Source organism: Hippopotamus amphibius, chromosome 3 (genome assembly GCF_030028045.1).
Source record: "Hippopotamus amphibius kiboko isolate mHipAmp2 chromosome 3, mHipAmp2.hap2, whole genome shotgun sequence".
In the NCBI taxonomy this organism is placed as follows: domain Eukaryota; kingdom Metazoa; phylum Chordata; class Mammalia; order Artiodactyla; family Hippopotamidae; genus Hippopotamus; species Hippopotamus amphibius.
In genome coordinates, this window is record NC_080188.1 from 17424330 (window position 1) to 17438324 (window position 13995).

General features: G+C 39.8%; 1 protein-coding gene across 4 annotated transcripts in view; it reads left to right on the top strand.

The window, feature by feature from the left end:
* Window positions 1–13995, top strand: part of C3H4orf19 (chromosome 3 C4orf19 homolog) — an 83911-nt gene that overhangs the window by 38386 nt on the left and 31530 nt on the right. Inside the window, exon 2 of one of the 4 annotated variants that reach the window (XM_057730115.1) lies at window positions 11398–11592. The exons of the other annotated variants lie outside the window; for them this stretch is intronic. The gene's annotated coding sequence lies outside the window, so the exon portion shown is untranslated. The remainder of the gene's footprint in view (window positions 1–11397; window positions 11593–13995) is intronic. 4 annotated transcript variants of the gene reach the window in all.

Consider the following 13995-nt stretch of genomic DNA (forward strand, 5'->3'; position numbering starts at 1 on the left):
TGTTTTACTTTCTAGATCTCCTGGAATTCCTGGATTATTTATCTGCTTTTCTTATTCTTCCTCTCATTATTTCTTTGTCTTTTCACTCTAATTTCTTCAATTTTAACTTTTCCTTCAACTTCAATTGAAGTTTTTATTTATGCTGTTGTGTTTTTAATTCCTAAGAGGTCTTTTTTGTCCTCTGAATGATCTTTTTTAACAGTATAGTTTTCTTGCTTCATGAGACAATGTATTCCTCTTATCTCTATGAACTTTTTAATAATTTTTTATCTCTCCATATTGTTTTTTGGTTTTCCTCAGCTATTTGACAATCATTAGTGTTCTCAGATATAAGAGTAAGGGACTAAAACCTGAAGTTCTGAACAAGAACGTGAGGGTGGGGGGAAGGTTGCACTTTTGTTGTAATGAGCTGGCTGAGCCAGTTATTAGGGAAATTCTAATGTCAGTGTCTTTAGGCCTTTCCTCATGTGTTGGCCAGATCCCCTAAGAAAATGCCTGCAAACTCTTTTTTTTTTTGAAAATCAATTTTTTATTAGCTATTTATTTTATACAGATTAGCGTATATATGTCAACCCCAATCTCCCAATTCATCCCATCACCCCAGAGGGTAAGGGCCTAGCTGCTGGTGTTTAGGAAACTGAGAGTGAGAAGTAGACTGGAGAAATCCTGGGATGCTTCATACATGTTTACTCCATCCTTCTATCTTTATATGGTACCCAACCTGAATATTACCTGAACATCCCCTGATTCAGAGACCCGAGGCACCTGCTGCTGCCAGAAAGCAGGTGGATGAGTGGCCACAAACTCAGAGGACCTGAGAAAGCTGAGCCAGAAGCTGGAAGTGGGACAGATGAGCCCCACCAATTTTCAGGGCAGGGTCCTCAAAAGGCTCCAGGACTGGAGCATCAGGGTCCTCAGGCTGAGGGGCGGATGAGGCCAGGATGGCAGGAGTGGTTGAACTGGGTTTAAGAAGCCAGCCTCTTAAACACCCCGCCTCCTTTTCCTACTGTAAGCAACTAGTAGCAGCACGCCCTCCACCTCAGCAGAAGCCTGGAAGTTTATCCTGTGGTGAGAGCAAGAGAGGGTCACGAATTTGAGAGTGGCCAGGTGTGTCTCTCTGGCTTGGGGTCTCTCCTAAGATTGCAGGCAGGTGTCTGGCTGTGCCTTCAGTCACTGAGGCTTGACTGGTCCTGGAGGATGTACTTCCAAGGTGACTCAGGTGGGTTCCTCCCCACAGGATCTGTCCACTGCGTCAGTGTCCTCACAGCACGCAGCTGGCTTCCCTCAGAGTGAACCACTTGAGAGACCGTTACAGAGGCAGTTGTGCCTTTTCTAACCTAATGTTGACAATCACGCATCATCATTCCTGCCATGTGTACTGAACTCGCAGCCTTGATTCAGTGTGGGAAGAGGACTACAATAGGATGTGATGCTAGGAGGTAAAGATCATAGGGGCCCAGCTGGGAGGCTGGCTACCATACCTAAAACCATTCTGTGATAACTTCTCATCTTTCACTGCTTAGTGAAGAGAGGAGTTTTTAAGTGAAATGAAGGCTAAATAGATACCCTCTTCTGAAGTGTATCGAAGGCAAGTGACAGGTGATTTGAGAGAGGCCAAAGCAGTAACTACCCATGGAGAGCCCAAGAACAGTGAATGGGCACAGTGGGTTCCAGAAGTGGGTGAGGAAGGACCCTGGGTGCTAGAAAAGGAAGAAAAGGAAGGGAATGGCCAGAGGACTTCAGCCTCTCTGATGATTCAAGTCATCCAGGTTTAAGTTGGAGTAATTATAGGCACCAGGTTTACAATTCTGAACTTTGTTCAGTCCAAAGAAACCAAAACAGAATAGAGAGAAAAATTATTCATTTCAGTTCTACAAACATTTGTGTGTTTCCTCTGGGATAGGAAAACGAAAACAACGGGACAGTAATGCAGAGGAAAGAAACTAAGAATGAACGAACAGCTGACAGGGCTCTGTACATAATTGTTTTAAATTTTGTGGTAACCTTGGGAGGTAGGTTTTATCCTCATTTAATGGGAGTAAAATTAAACCTAGAGGATTTATGGTCAGCCACATAACCAGTCAGTAAGGGCCAAAATTGCACTTGGCTTTAAAGTAGTTCTTTCCAGCATCTAAAAATCAAACTAAATTGGATCCAGCTTAGAGAACAGTAGCCAGAAGAAAGTTTGAGGTGGATGAGAATTAGCCATTCTCCAACATCACCCCTGTTAGGATGTAATGAAAGCAAGTCTCAGGCCAAATTCTCCACGTATATATTTTTATTAGCAAGCAGGCACAAAGCAATGTAGAATTTTTTTTTTTAATTTTATTTATTTATTTATTTTATTTTTGACTGCATTGGGTCTTCATTGCTGCACATGGGCTTTCTCTAGTTGCGGAGAGCCGGGACTACTCTTCCTTGCGGTGTGAGGGCTTATTGTGGTGGCTTCTCTTGTTGCGGAGTACAGGCTCTAGGTGCTTGGGCTTCGGTAGTTGTGGCTTGTGGGCTCTAGATCACAGGCTCAGTAGTTGTGGCACACCGGCTTAGTTGCTTCGTGGCATATGGGATCTTCCTGGAGCAGGGATCGAACCCGTGTCCCCTGCATTGGCAGGTGCATTTGTAACCCCTGTGCCACCAGGGAAATCCCAGTATAGCAATCTGTTTTGTAAACTTGAAGCCGCAATCCTCTGTCCTTCTAGGTTCTCTTACCACCACCCTGCAGAAAAGATACTTGAGTCAGGCTTGACAGTGTTCCATACATAGGATTCTGTTACTCCTAGAGTCAGCATCAGGCACCAGAAACCATGTAATCCAGTGGCAGCTCACGGAACCAGGAATCCAGCTTCATGCAACACGCCTAACAGTGTAAACCCTAGATTCTACTCCCTGTTCATACAAGGCCAAGGAAGCCATCTGCATACCTCGAATCCTGCAAGTAGTGTCTATTTCTAACATTTATTTTCCTGGTTAATAAGCCACTGACTTCACCAATGAAACCCCATTTATGCCATTCACTAGTTCATCTCTCTCTCTTTTTTTTTTTTACTATTTATTTATTTATTTACTTACTTATTTATTTATTTATTGGCTGTGTTGGGACCAGGAAAGTTCCACTAATTCATATCTTCATCAATGTACAGCTGGAGTTGCACTTAATGACCCCTTCTATGTCTGGTCTTCCTGACGAGGTACTAGTTGATCACCCTGAAGTGTAAATTTCTAACTACCCCCTAAAGTTTGATGAACTAAACATTTATATCAGGCTGCTTATGGTGAAGTAAAATAAATTACAGACCGTAAAGCAAAGAGGACATGTAAATTCTTAGCCCAGAGAGTGGATGCAGGCAGAGCTAAGCTGAGGACTGGCAGCTACTGCCACAGTGGACTCCAGTGCCATGTTGTTTTGTTTAGTTATTGTCAGCTTGCTTTATGTATTGGATTTGGCATCTTAATCAGATTATAAAATTCTCAGAAAAAGTGAGTCATATACTTTTTAATTTTTCCACAATGGCCAGCACAGTTCTAAATAAGTGTATAGAGATGGACAATACCTTTTAATTGTTAAAATTGGTGGAAATATTTTACCAGATATCGGGGCCTGAGGATTCTGTATTTGCATCAAAGTTCTAAAGTGCCTCGATAAACTAAAAACCTAACGACACTCTAGAAAGTGGGAACAGAGGGAACATAAAAAAATAAATAAAAATAAATAAAAACCTAACGACATTAAAAAACTGCCTAGCTCACTTGAAATGATTCAGGGCAATTTTCAGTGAAATGGTATACATTTTGTATAGTATTTTTTTTTAATGTCAACTCATAGCCTTGTCTCATACATTAAGCTTCATCAGGAGTTAAGTCTAAAGTGTGAATCATACTATACAAATAGAAATGGTGACATCTGGCTTCATTCAGAATTTGTTAAGTTGCGTTTGTCCGTTTCTACCGAATTTAATGACGTCGAGCATCTGTTCCAGGAGAGTGAGCACTGGGTTTGTTTTTATTCCAGATACTGCTGGAATACTAACGGTTGAAAAGCCTGTAATAGTTGAAGACCTTTGACTAAAGGGATTTCATGCTTTCGTTCCGTCTGCAGCAAGGAGAGGCATACAACTCCTTCTCTTGCCTGTATAATCACTTGCCTGTATAATTGGCAGCAGTTAGGGCTGTGGTTTGGTTTTGTTAGCAGTAGTGATCAGCCACACAGCTAACCTGGGGCCACACCCCAGCCTAGAGGGCCCAGGGCTGGGTTTTCCATTTGGCTTTTAACCATTGCACAGCTGTGTAAAGTTCTAAGAACATGCTAGGATTTTAACCTTGGGATGTAAGCTTCTAGGGCGCCTCTCTGGTGAAAAGAACTAGCAGAACCACTGCAGTGCACATCTGATGAGGTCAAAAGCCTGGTGAAGCAAAAAAAAAAAAAAGCTTCAGAAAAAATACAAACAAACAAACAAAATACCCAATTCCTCCTTCAGGTGCCCAAAGAGGAAGCCTGTATTGATTCACCACAGTGTCTCTCGGGCAGGAAATGTGCCCACTACACTACTACAGGCTGGGGAAGAAGGGTTCAAGGATTGAAGAGAAAGGCTGATCCTATAAATTTACTCTGCATTCCTTCCAAATTTACATTATATGGTGTAGCGAAGTGTATTCAAATTTAAAGACTATAGTTAAAGGAACTGTTTTTATGAACAGTTCTAGCCCTCGTACACATTAGGTAAACTCCACCAGGAGAGAAAAACTTCCCACTTTCTTTGAGCTTAAGTTTGTGTGTGTACACACACACACACACACACACACACACATATTTTATTATTATTACTTTAAAAAATTCAATTTAGGTAATCTGGTTTAGTGCTCATAGTTTGAGATTTTAATTCTGACAACTAGTCATATTTGGTTTATCATATTTTGTGCTTTTTTTCCATTGAGAATGTTTCCCACCCAAGAACCTAGTTTGAGTTTTTATGAAACACGATGATATAGCAGCTCTACCTGAAATCTCTGAATTTGAGTGATGCTAAATTTAACAATATATTACCTGAAGTCCTTGTACTTAAAATGTTTCTAGTCTAAATACTGTGATTGTCCCAGAAACATATATCAAATTGTCTTCAATCATGCACTACATAAATATATTTATTATAGCTCTAGGTACTTTAAGTTACAGCTGTTAATTATTTTCTTTTAATATTTCTAGCTTTGAGATTCATATGTGCTTCTTCCTTTGTGTCTTCTCCTTAACCATATGATCGTGTATTATTGATGCTATAATTATCTTATATCTTGAGATTAAGCTGACTCCCAGTAGCTCTGTTATCCCTTCTGTGCTTGAAATGCTTGATATTTGCTGCAATTGTCTGTGGCTTGACAGTTAATCCTTGGTGCCCCTGAAATCCAGAATAAAGAATAGTGTTTCTAAATGCACATAAAATAAAAGGACAAGTGAGGTCTTAGAATCTGTGACTTCCTTGAGATTTGATCTAGTTAATAACTATCACAGGTGGGCTGTTCTTTTTATTCTTGGAGGAAAATGCTATATTCTGGGAGTGGGGGCAGGGGGGAAATGGAATCAATTCAGCCTGTTTACCTGCCCATTTAGAAGGCAGGAGGAAGCTGGCCTCTTCGTCGGTGTCCCCCCACCCCCACTCTGTCCCCAGCCAATAAAGTTTGAGTTGATTTGAAAGGGGGAAAGAATGCAGTGAGTTTGCAGTATACATGTGTACCCCAGGCCACTTGCTAGACACTCTCTATGAACTAAATCCCTTCGTTCATTTAATACAAGCCTTTATGATAGGTTCTATTACTCTTATTCCACACATTAAATAAAAAAAGTAAGCCTTTCTGTATTTGTATTGGTTTGTTGTTGTTGCTTTTAAATATCTGTTTTTTTTAAAAAAAAAAAGTAAAGAAAGGATCTAAAGAGGCTTGGAATCCCAAAGGTAATGATAGATGTTCTAGGGCAGCATATTTTTGAAAGTATCAAACACTCTTTAAGAGATTTTATCATTCATCTAAACAGTACCCTCCCCAAGTGACGAATCTATGCTGATTTTGCAGAATACAACTCACTACTAGCCCATGATTCAATGTAAAATATTTACTGTTAGAAGTTACCCTTTGGGTCTGTGCTAAAACTCTTCAATTACAAGTTTCCCTTCACTTTTTTTTTTTTAATTTCCTGAGAAGAGATGAAATAGTGATTTGGGGAGCCAGGTAACTTCTTCCATTTACTCAAGAAATCTGATTGTGACCTGGCTTGCTCTCAGACTTGCTCATCTTTCAGTCACATTTGAAAAATGCTTTTCTGTTAGAGAGGAAGCAGCTTCCTGATGATCTATGTGTGTCCAGAAAAGGAATCTTTTACTGTGATCCTGCCACCATCTTAACGATAAACACTTAGTTTTATTTGAGGCATTATTTTAGGACTTTTGTATGCCTTACATCTAATCCTTGTAATGGTGCTAGAAACAGCATTATCCCCATTCTACAGATGAGGAAACCGAGTACTGCCTCAGAGTCATATGACTGTGCTGAAGTCATTTCCTCCCTCCCTAAATGTTAATACTCTACTGGGAACTTAATGCCTGACACCCCACTGCTGGAGATTCATTAACTCCTAGCAGGGGAAGTTGGGCCTGAGGGTCACTGTTAATTGGAGGTTAGTGGTGTGTAGCTGAGGGTAAATTGTCTGAGAAATGTGTTTGCCCTTCAGGCTCAGAACCCTGAAACCTTGTGCTCTGGGAGCCGCCAGGACTGGCTGAGGAATTTTGGAATTTCAGAAATGTCATGAGGTGATACAAAAAGTTTAATTCTATTAAAGTATAATTAAAGTAAAAAGTTAATAAATGCTCAGAACTCATCACTTCCTAATTATTTTACCGTTTTGTGTGTTCTTGAGGGTGTTTACATCTATCGTATCTGTATGGTAGAAACACTGTGTGTAATGGGGTAAAACCATACATCGCTCCAGCTTTGTGTTCAGGGACCTAACACTGCTAGCTAGAAATCAGCCGTAACAGGAGCATTTACACCACAGAAAGTGGCAAATGCTATAAACTTGGGCTTTATCTGGTGTTTAGTTGCTTGACAACACTTAAGACATGATGAAGAAAATGTTAATGCAAGTTAAACATAAAAGTTGCTGAGTCTGTAGCTGTGACATGAGGATAACAGAAAATTCCTGGAGGAAGTTTTCTTCTAGTATTCAAAAGCTGTTGTCTGATTCAACAAAGAACTAGTCATTGACAACCAAGTGAAATTCCAAGACATGTGTTCCTTGTTTCACTTTCATCTAACTTATTAACTCAAATGAAAATATCAACTAACATTCACATCAGATCTATACTTACTTGTCAGTTGCAGCCATAGTTTGACTACAGATAAAAGAGTCTGGCAAAACTCAGTTAAAGCATTCTGTGAAAATCAGTTGTCCCTATGGAATTCACTATAAAAAGAAAGTATTGGGTTTTTTATTATTACTTATAAACTGTATGCTACACATGCTTTATTTATAATAGTTTTTTTTTCCTGTAGAACCAGTTGTTAAATATTGCCAGTGTACCACTGCCTGTGGGGTATAATTGGTCTACAAATTTTGCACCTGCCAGAACCACAGAGTAAAATTCATGCCTTCCCACAAAGCATTGGCACCATTCTGAACATAGTTGAAGGAACACAACTTTTTGTCCCATTGTTAAAAAAGAGAAGCTAAAAAGCATGCCAACTCCTAGTGTTAAATTTTCTGCATGAGTCCACCAGCCAGAGGGAATAATGTCAAGAAATCGTCAAACTACCCCAAAGCAGCTTACAGATAAATGTTTCCTCGTGGATTTTGTTGCCGTGCATGCATGTACCTTTTTTTGCTAATGAAGATTGTAGGATCCTTTTCCAGCTATCTCTGGTTTAAGCAGCAGTATTTTTCCCCCAAAGACAGTAAGTTAATACACTTTTACCTGTTTCTATATCAGGCTAAGAAAACATTAAGGATTGAAAATTTGGGAATTTAAGCCAGTTTCATATTTACTTAGTTGACTGAATTAAAAGTAGGTTAAGAGCTTATCAGTTCTGGTTTTGTTTTCCATCTACCCTGTACCACTCTCTAGAAATACTCTAGAAATCTGTGGATTGCCATGCATATTTTCATATGCTCAGTTACTTAAATCTACTTTAATTGGTTTTGGACTGTTTCCACAAACTGGGTTTCCATGTTGCACTCCACACTGGAAGGTGGGGCTGGCTGTTGATTTTAGCTTACAAATAAGCAGATTTCCTTTCACCAGTTTTTTATTTTCTTTGAGCAAACTTTAATATGCAAAATTTTGAAAACTGCCATCCTTCCTACCTTAATCTTACAGACATCGAATATTTATTAATGAACAAAAGTGAAGGAAGGAAAAAAACAGCAGCTAGGATTATGAATGCTTAAATGGAAGAGATAAAAATAATAACTGGGCAAGATATATTTGACTCAGGTCTGAACAGGCATCTTAATGGAGACAGACCATGTCTGCAGAGTTCTTGGTTGCCTTAGAAAAGCAGGTGGATTGCCAAGTAATGGTGGGAAATACTTACAATGCACATTTTCTGGGTGATTAGGCAGCATTTTTCTCTGGGTTTGATATTAAGAATGTTTTCTTATTTTCTTGGGATGTCCAGTTTACCTAACTTACCAGAACTAATACTGAGGAAGTAAGTTGTTGGTCTCTTGGGATTGTGTTGTTGGTTAGAAGGGAAGCAATGTTTTTTTTAGTATTTGTGTGTGTGTGTGTGTGTGTGTGTGTGTGTATGAGTGGCACTTAAAGAAGCAAGATGAAATAGGTAGTCCATGCAGAAGTAGCCATCTTTTTTTTTCAACTTTGGAATATCACTGCTCCAAGAAACATACAATTTAAACCCGAGGTCGTTTGGCTGCAGTCTGAGCAGAATAGATAGATGATACTTTTCAGGGAGGATGAGTGCACGCACTGATGTTATGGCATCGTGAAGTCTTGAAATTTCAATCATGAGAACTCATGTCCGGGAAGGTCTTGGGAGTCCAGCTGAGTGTGGCCACAGTTGGGATGTCTTCTGAACCTTGAAGTCATTCCTTGAACTCAGTTCCCTTTAATCAAACCATACTGCCCTGGATCTAGTAGGATGAGGCCAGACATTCAGGGCCAGCTGGTTAACAAATACTTATTGAGCTCCCACTACATGCCTGGCACTGGATTGAGCACCAGGCAGTTTCCTTATGGAGTGTACATTCTAGCACAGAACAGCCTTAGAAGTGGGTGAAAATTCTTTCTTTCATTTATCTGAAATCAATCGAATGTATGTCAAGCACTCTTCTACACACCAAGGATGCAACTGTGGAAAATGCAGACTCTTGTATGTGAGGTACGGCAGGTACTGTGGGAGTTCAGAATCAGGACCAGTAGTCCAGCTTGGGGGATCCAGGATGCTTTTCTTTCTGGAAGAGGCCAAGATGGAGTGAGAAATCGGGGTCAACCAGATAATATGAAGAGGGCTTTCCAGGGAGGAGATCGCCCAGGGCAGTCCCAATAAAAACTTCCAAAGTGTGAAAGAACGGAGGATTTCTCCTCATTATCAATCCTGCCACTGTTTGGGGGATTTTTGCAGATGGGGCTCAGGGGCTGCAATGATACCAAGAGCAGGAGAGGGAGGAACAGGAAATGGGAAGGGATGCTGGAAGCAGATTCCAGTGTCCCTTTTCCCCTCCCTCTGGCTCTTCCCTGAAGTGCCCTCCCACCTCTGTCCATCTCTGCTTGTTTTCCTGATCTTCTTTTAGGTCTGCCATGGGTGCCTGGTCAAAGGTCAGGAAATCACTTCATTTTGATTCCACATTTGCTGTGAACTAAAAATCAGTATTTTAGGGCATGTGCTGTTTCTCGCAGTAACTCTGAGAGATAGGAAAGGGGCTTCAGCATCATCACTGCCACTTTACGAATGAGGACACTGATGTCCTCTGCGTGAGTGACTTTTCTGGGTCCACAGTTAAATGTGGCAGTGCCAAGACTGGAGCCACATATCCTGGGATTTTGGGTCCCAGTCAATAGGATGTGGCAGCTTTGGGGTCAGTCAGAGCTCAGTCTTGGTTCTCCCACTTGCTCACTAGAGAATAAAAGGGAGATTGCTTAACCTCTTTAAACTTTGCTCCCTCCCCTATTAAACAGGCTTAAAAATAGCATCTACCTCCTAAGGTGGTTCGTGAGGGTTAAATGAGATAATGCACATAAAGTGCTTGATGTATAATAAGCACTCAGTAATAACAATATTAATATTATTATCCCATTATGAATATAGGTACTAAATCAAGTTCTGTGGTTACAAAACTGAATGAGACATAGCACCAGCCAGAGATACAGACATCTGCGTAACTGACCATAAGGCCTAGGGATAGACTCTGAGTAAAGCAGTTGGCACAGATGGTTCCATTTGGAGTTGAGGACCAGGGGTCCAAAAGACTCCACAGAGCAGATCGCAATGGGACTTTGACCCAGGAGGTAGAATTTCACTCACCTTGAAAAGGTGAGCCCAGCTAATGAGACACCATTGTATTAGTTATCTATTGCTGTGTAACAAAGTAACCCCCACCCAATTATCAGCTTAACACAACAAATATTTGTTATCTCACAGGAACCCAGGCACAGCTTAGCGGGGCACCTCTGGTTCAGGGTTTCTCATGGGATTATAGTCAAGCTGTTGGCCAGGGCCAGTTAAGCCTCATCTCCAGGCTGCATGTGAGCTGGAGAGAGAACCTGCTTCCAAGCTTACATAGGTGCCCACTGGCAGGCCTCCAAAGACCCACTTCCAAGTTCACTCACATGGTTCTGGCAGGGCTTGGTTCCTCCTCATCTGCTTTGTTCATCCTGTAGAGCTAGAGTCAGCGCTTTTTCTGTAGAGGGCCAGAGAATAAGTATTTTAGGTTTTGCGGGTCATACGACGTCTAACATGACAACTCAGCCCTGCTGTGTAGCTCGAAAGAAGCCATAGACAACCTCGTAAGTGAATGGGCGTAGCTGTATTCCAGTAAAACTTTACTTAGCAAAACAGGTGGCCTGACCCCTGCTCTAGATCTCTACAAGGACGGCAGCATAGTTTAGCAAAAATAATACTAGCAGTCACTTAGCTTCTCAGGGCTGCAGTTCCCAGTCTGTAATACATGTGGGCTAGAGTAATATTTTCTCAGGGGCTTCCCACCCCAAAATGCTGTGATTCTAACTTTAATCTTTTTTTTTTATCCTTATTTACTTTAATGATGTTCATTATCTGGTGGTTATTTCATAATAGAGAAAGTTGATTTAGGGTGGAAAGCTTAGAAAGTAAATTGACAATTGCTATGATTTATATACAAATTCATCTAAAATGTGCATTGTAATTTCTTTTTAATTTTAGGAATATGAAAACTGCTAAGAAACACACTTAGTAAATGAGATCACCAGGGAATGACTGCAAAGAAACAAGAGTAAGAGATAACATGAAACACTGTTAAATCCAAAGAATGAGGGGATATATATTAGAAATGAGGACATGAAAGTGGAGAATAAATTCAGGAATGTTCTTTTTTGCCTGATTTTCTCCATAAAAAAGGTAAAATATTTTGGACTAATAATATTTAGTCAGTTCTAAATATGTGTTGTGAATTATTTTCCAAAGCATAGCAGATGCATGAACAAAATTCAGTAATAGAAATAACTATTAAATACTGTATACAAATATAAATAAGACCTTCCATTACATACTGAGTCCAGTTCAAAGTACTGATTGTAGAATGAGGCATACTTGGGTTATTGTTCCATGTTCTGCTACTTATTAGCTGTGGCACCTTGGGCAAGTAAATTACATTTATTTTATTTTATTTTATTTGAATTCCCAAACTCTTATCTCTAGTTTGACCTCTCTTCTGACTTACTTTATTTTTTTTTTTTATTTTTTTACAATGAACTGCATGTATTCAGAGTGTACAATTTGATATACCAATCTTCCAATTCATTCCCCCCACCAACCCTCCCCGCTTTCCCCACTTGGTGTCCATATGTTTGTTCTCTACATCTGGGTCTCTATTTCTGCCTTGCAAACAGGTTGATTTGTACCATTTTTCTATAGTCCACATATATGTGTTAATACACAATATTTGTTTTTCTCTTTCTGACTCACTTCACTCTGTATGACAGTCTCTAGGTCCATCCATGTCTCTACAAATGTCCCAGTTTCCTTGCTTTTCACAGCTGAGTAATATTCCATTGTATGTATGTACCACATCTTCTTTATCCATTCATCTGTTGATGGACATTTAGGTTGTTTCCATGTCCTGGCTATTGTAAATAGTGGTGCAATGAACATTGGAGTGCATGTGTCTTTTTGAATTATGGTGTTCTCTGGGTGTATGCCCAGTAGTGGGATTCCTGGGTCATATGGTAGTTCTATTTTTAGTTTTGCAAGGAACATCCATACTGTTTTCCATAGTGGCTGTATCAATTTACATTCCCACCAGCAATGCAAGAGTGTTCCCTTTTCTCCACACGCTCTCCAGCATTTACTGTGTAGATTTTCTGATGATGCCCATTCTAACTGGTGTGAGGTGATACCTCATTGTAGTTTTGACTTGCATTTCTCTAATAATTAGTGATGTGGAGCAGCTTTTCATGTGCCTCTTGGCCATCTGTATGTCTTCTTTGGAGAAATGCCTATTTAGGTCTTCTGCCCATTTTTGGAGTGGGCTGTTTGTTTTTTTGATACTGAGCTGGATGAACTGTTTATATATTTTGGAGATGAATCCTTTGTCTGTTGATTCGTTTGCAAATCTTTTCTCCCATTCTGAGGGTTGTCTTTTCATCTTGCTTATAGTTTCCTTTGCTGTGCAGAAGCTTTGAAGTTTCATTAGGTCCCACTTATTTATTTTTGTTTTTATTTCCATTACTCTAGGAGGTGGATCAAAAAAGATCTTGCTGTGATTTACGTCAAAGAGTGTTCTTCCTATGTTTTCCTCTAGGAGTTTTATAGTGTCTGGCCTTACATTTAGGTCTTTAATCCATTTGGAGTTTATTTTTGTGTATGGTGTTAAGGTGTGTTCTAATTTCATTCTTTTACATGTAGCTGTCCAGTTTTCCCAGCACCACTTATTGAAGAGCCTGCCTTTTCTCCATTGTATATCCTTGCCTCCTTTGTCATAGATTAGTTGACCACAGTTTATCTCTGCGCTTTCTATCCTGTTCCATTGATCTATATTTCTGTTTTTGTGCCAGTACCATACTGTCTTGATCACTGTAGCCTTGTAGTATAGCCTGAAGTCAGGAAGCCTGATTCCACCAACTCTGTCTTTCCTTCTCAAGATTGCTTTGGCTACTCGGGGTCTTTTGTGTTTCCATACAAATCATAAAATTTCTTGTTCTAATTCTGTGAAAAATGCCATTGGTAATTTGATCGGGATTGCATTGAATCTGTAAATTGCTTTTGGTAATATAGTCATTTTCACAATGTTGATTCTTCCAATCCAGGAACATGGTATGTCCCTCCATCTGTTTGTGTCATCTTTGATTTCTTTCATTAGTGTCTTATAGTTTTCTGAGTACAGGTCTTTTACCTCCTTGGTTAGGTTTATTCCTAGGTATTTTCTTCTTTTTGTTGCAATGGTGAATGGGATTGTTTCCTTAATTTCTCTTTCTGATCTTTTATTGTTGGTGTATAGAAGTGCAAGAGATTTCTGTGTGTTAATTTTGTATCCTGCAACTTTACCGAATGCATTGATTAGCTCCAGTAGTTTTCTGGTGGCATCTTTAGGATTTTCTATGTGTAGTATCATGTCATCTGCAAATAGTGACAGTTTTACTTCTTTTCCAATTTGGATTTCTTTTGTTTCTTTTTCTTCTCTGATTGCTGTGGCAAGGACTTCCAAAACTATGTTGAATAGTAGTGGCGAGAGTGGACATCCTTGTCTTGTTCCTGATCTTAGAGGGAAGGCTTATAGTTTTTCACCATTGAGAATGATGTTTG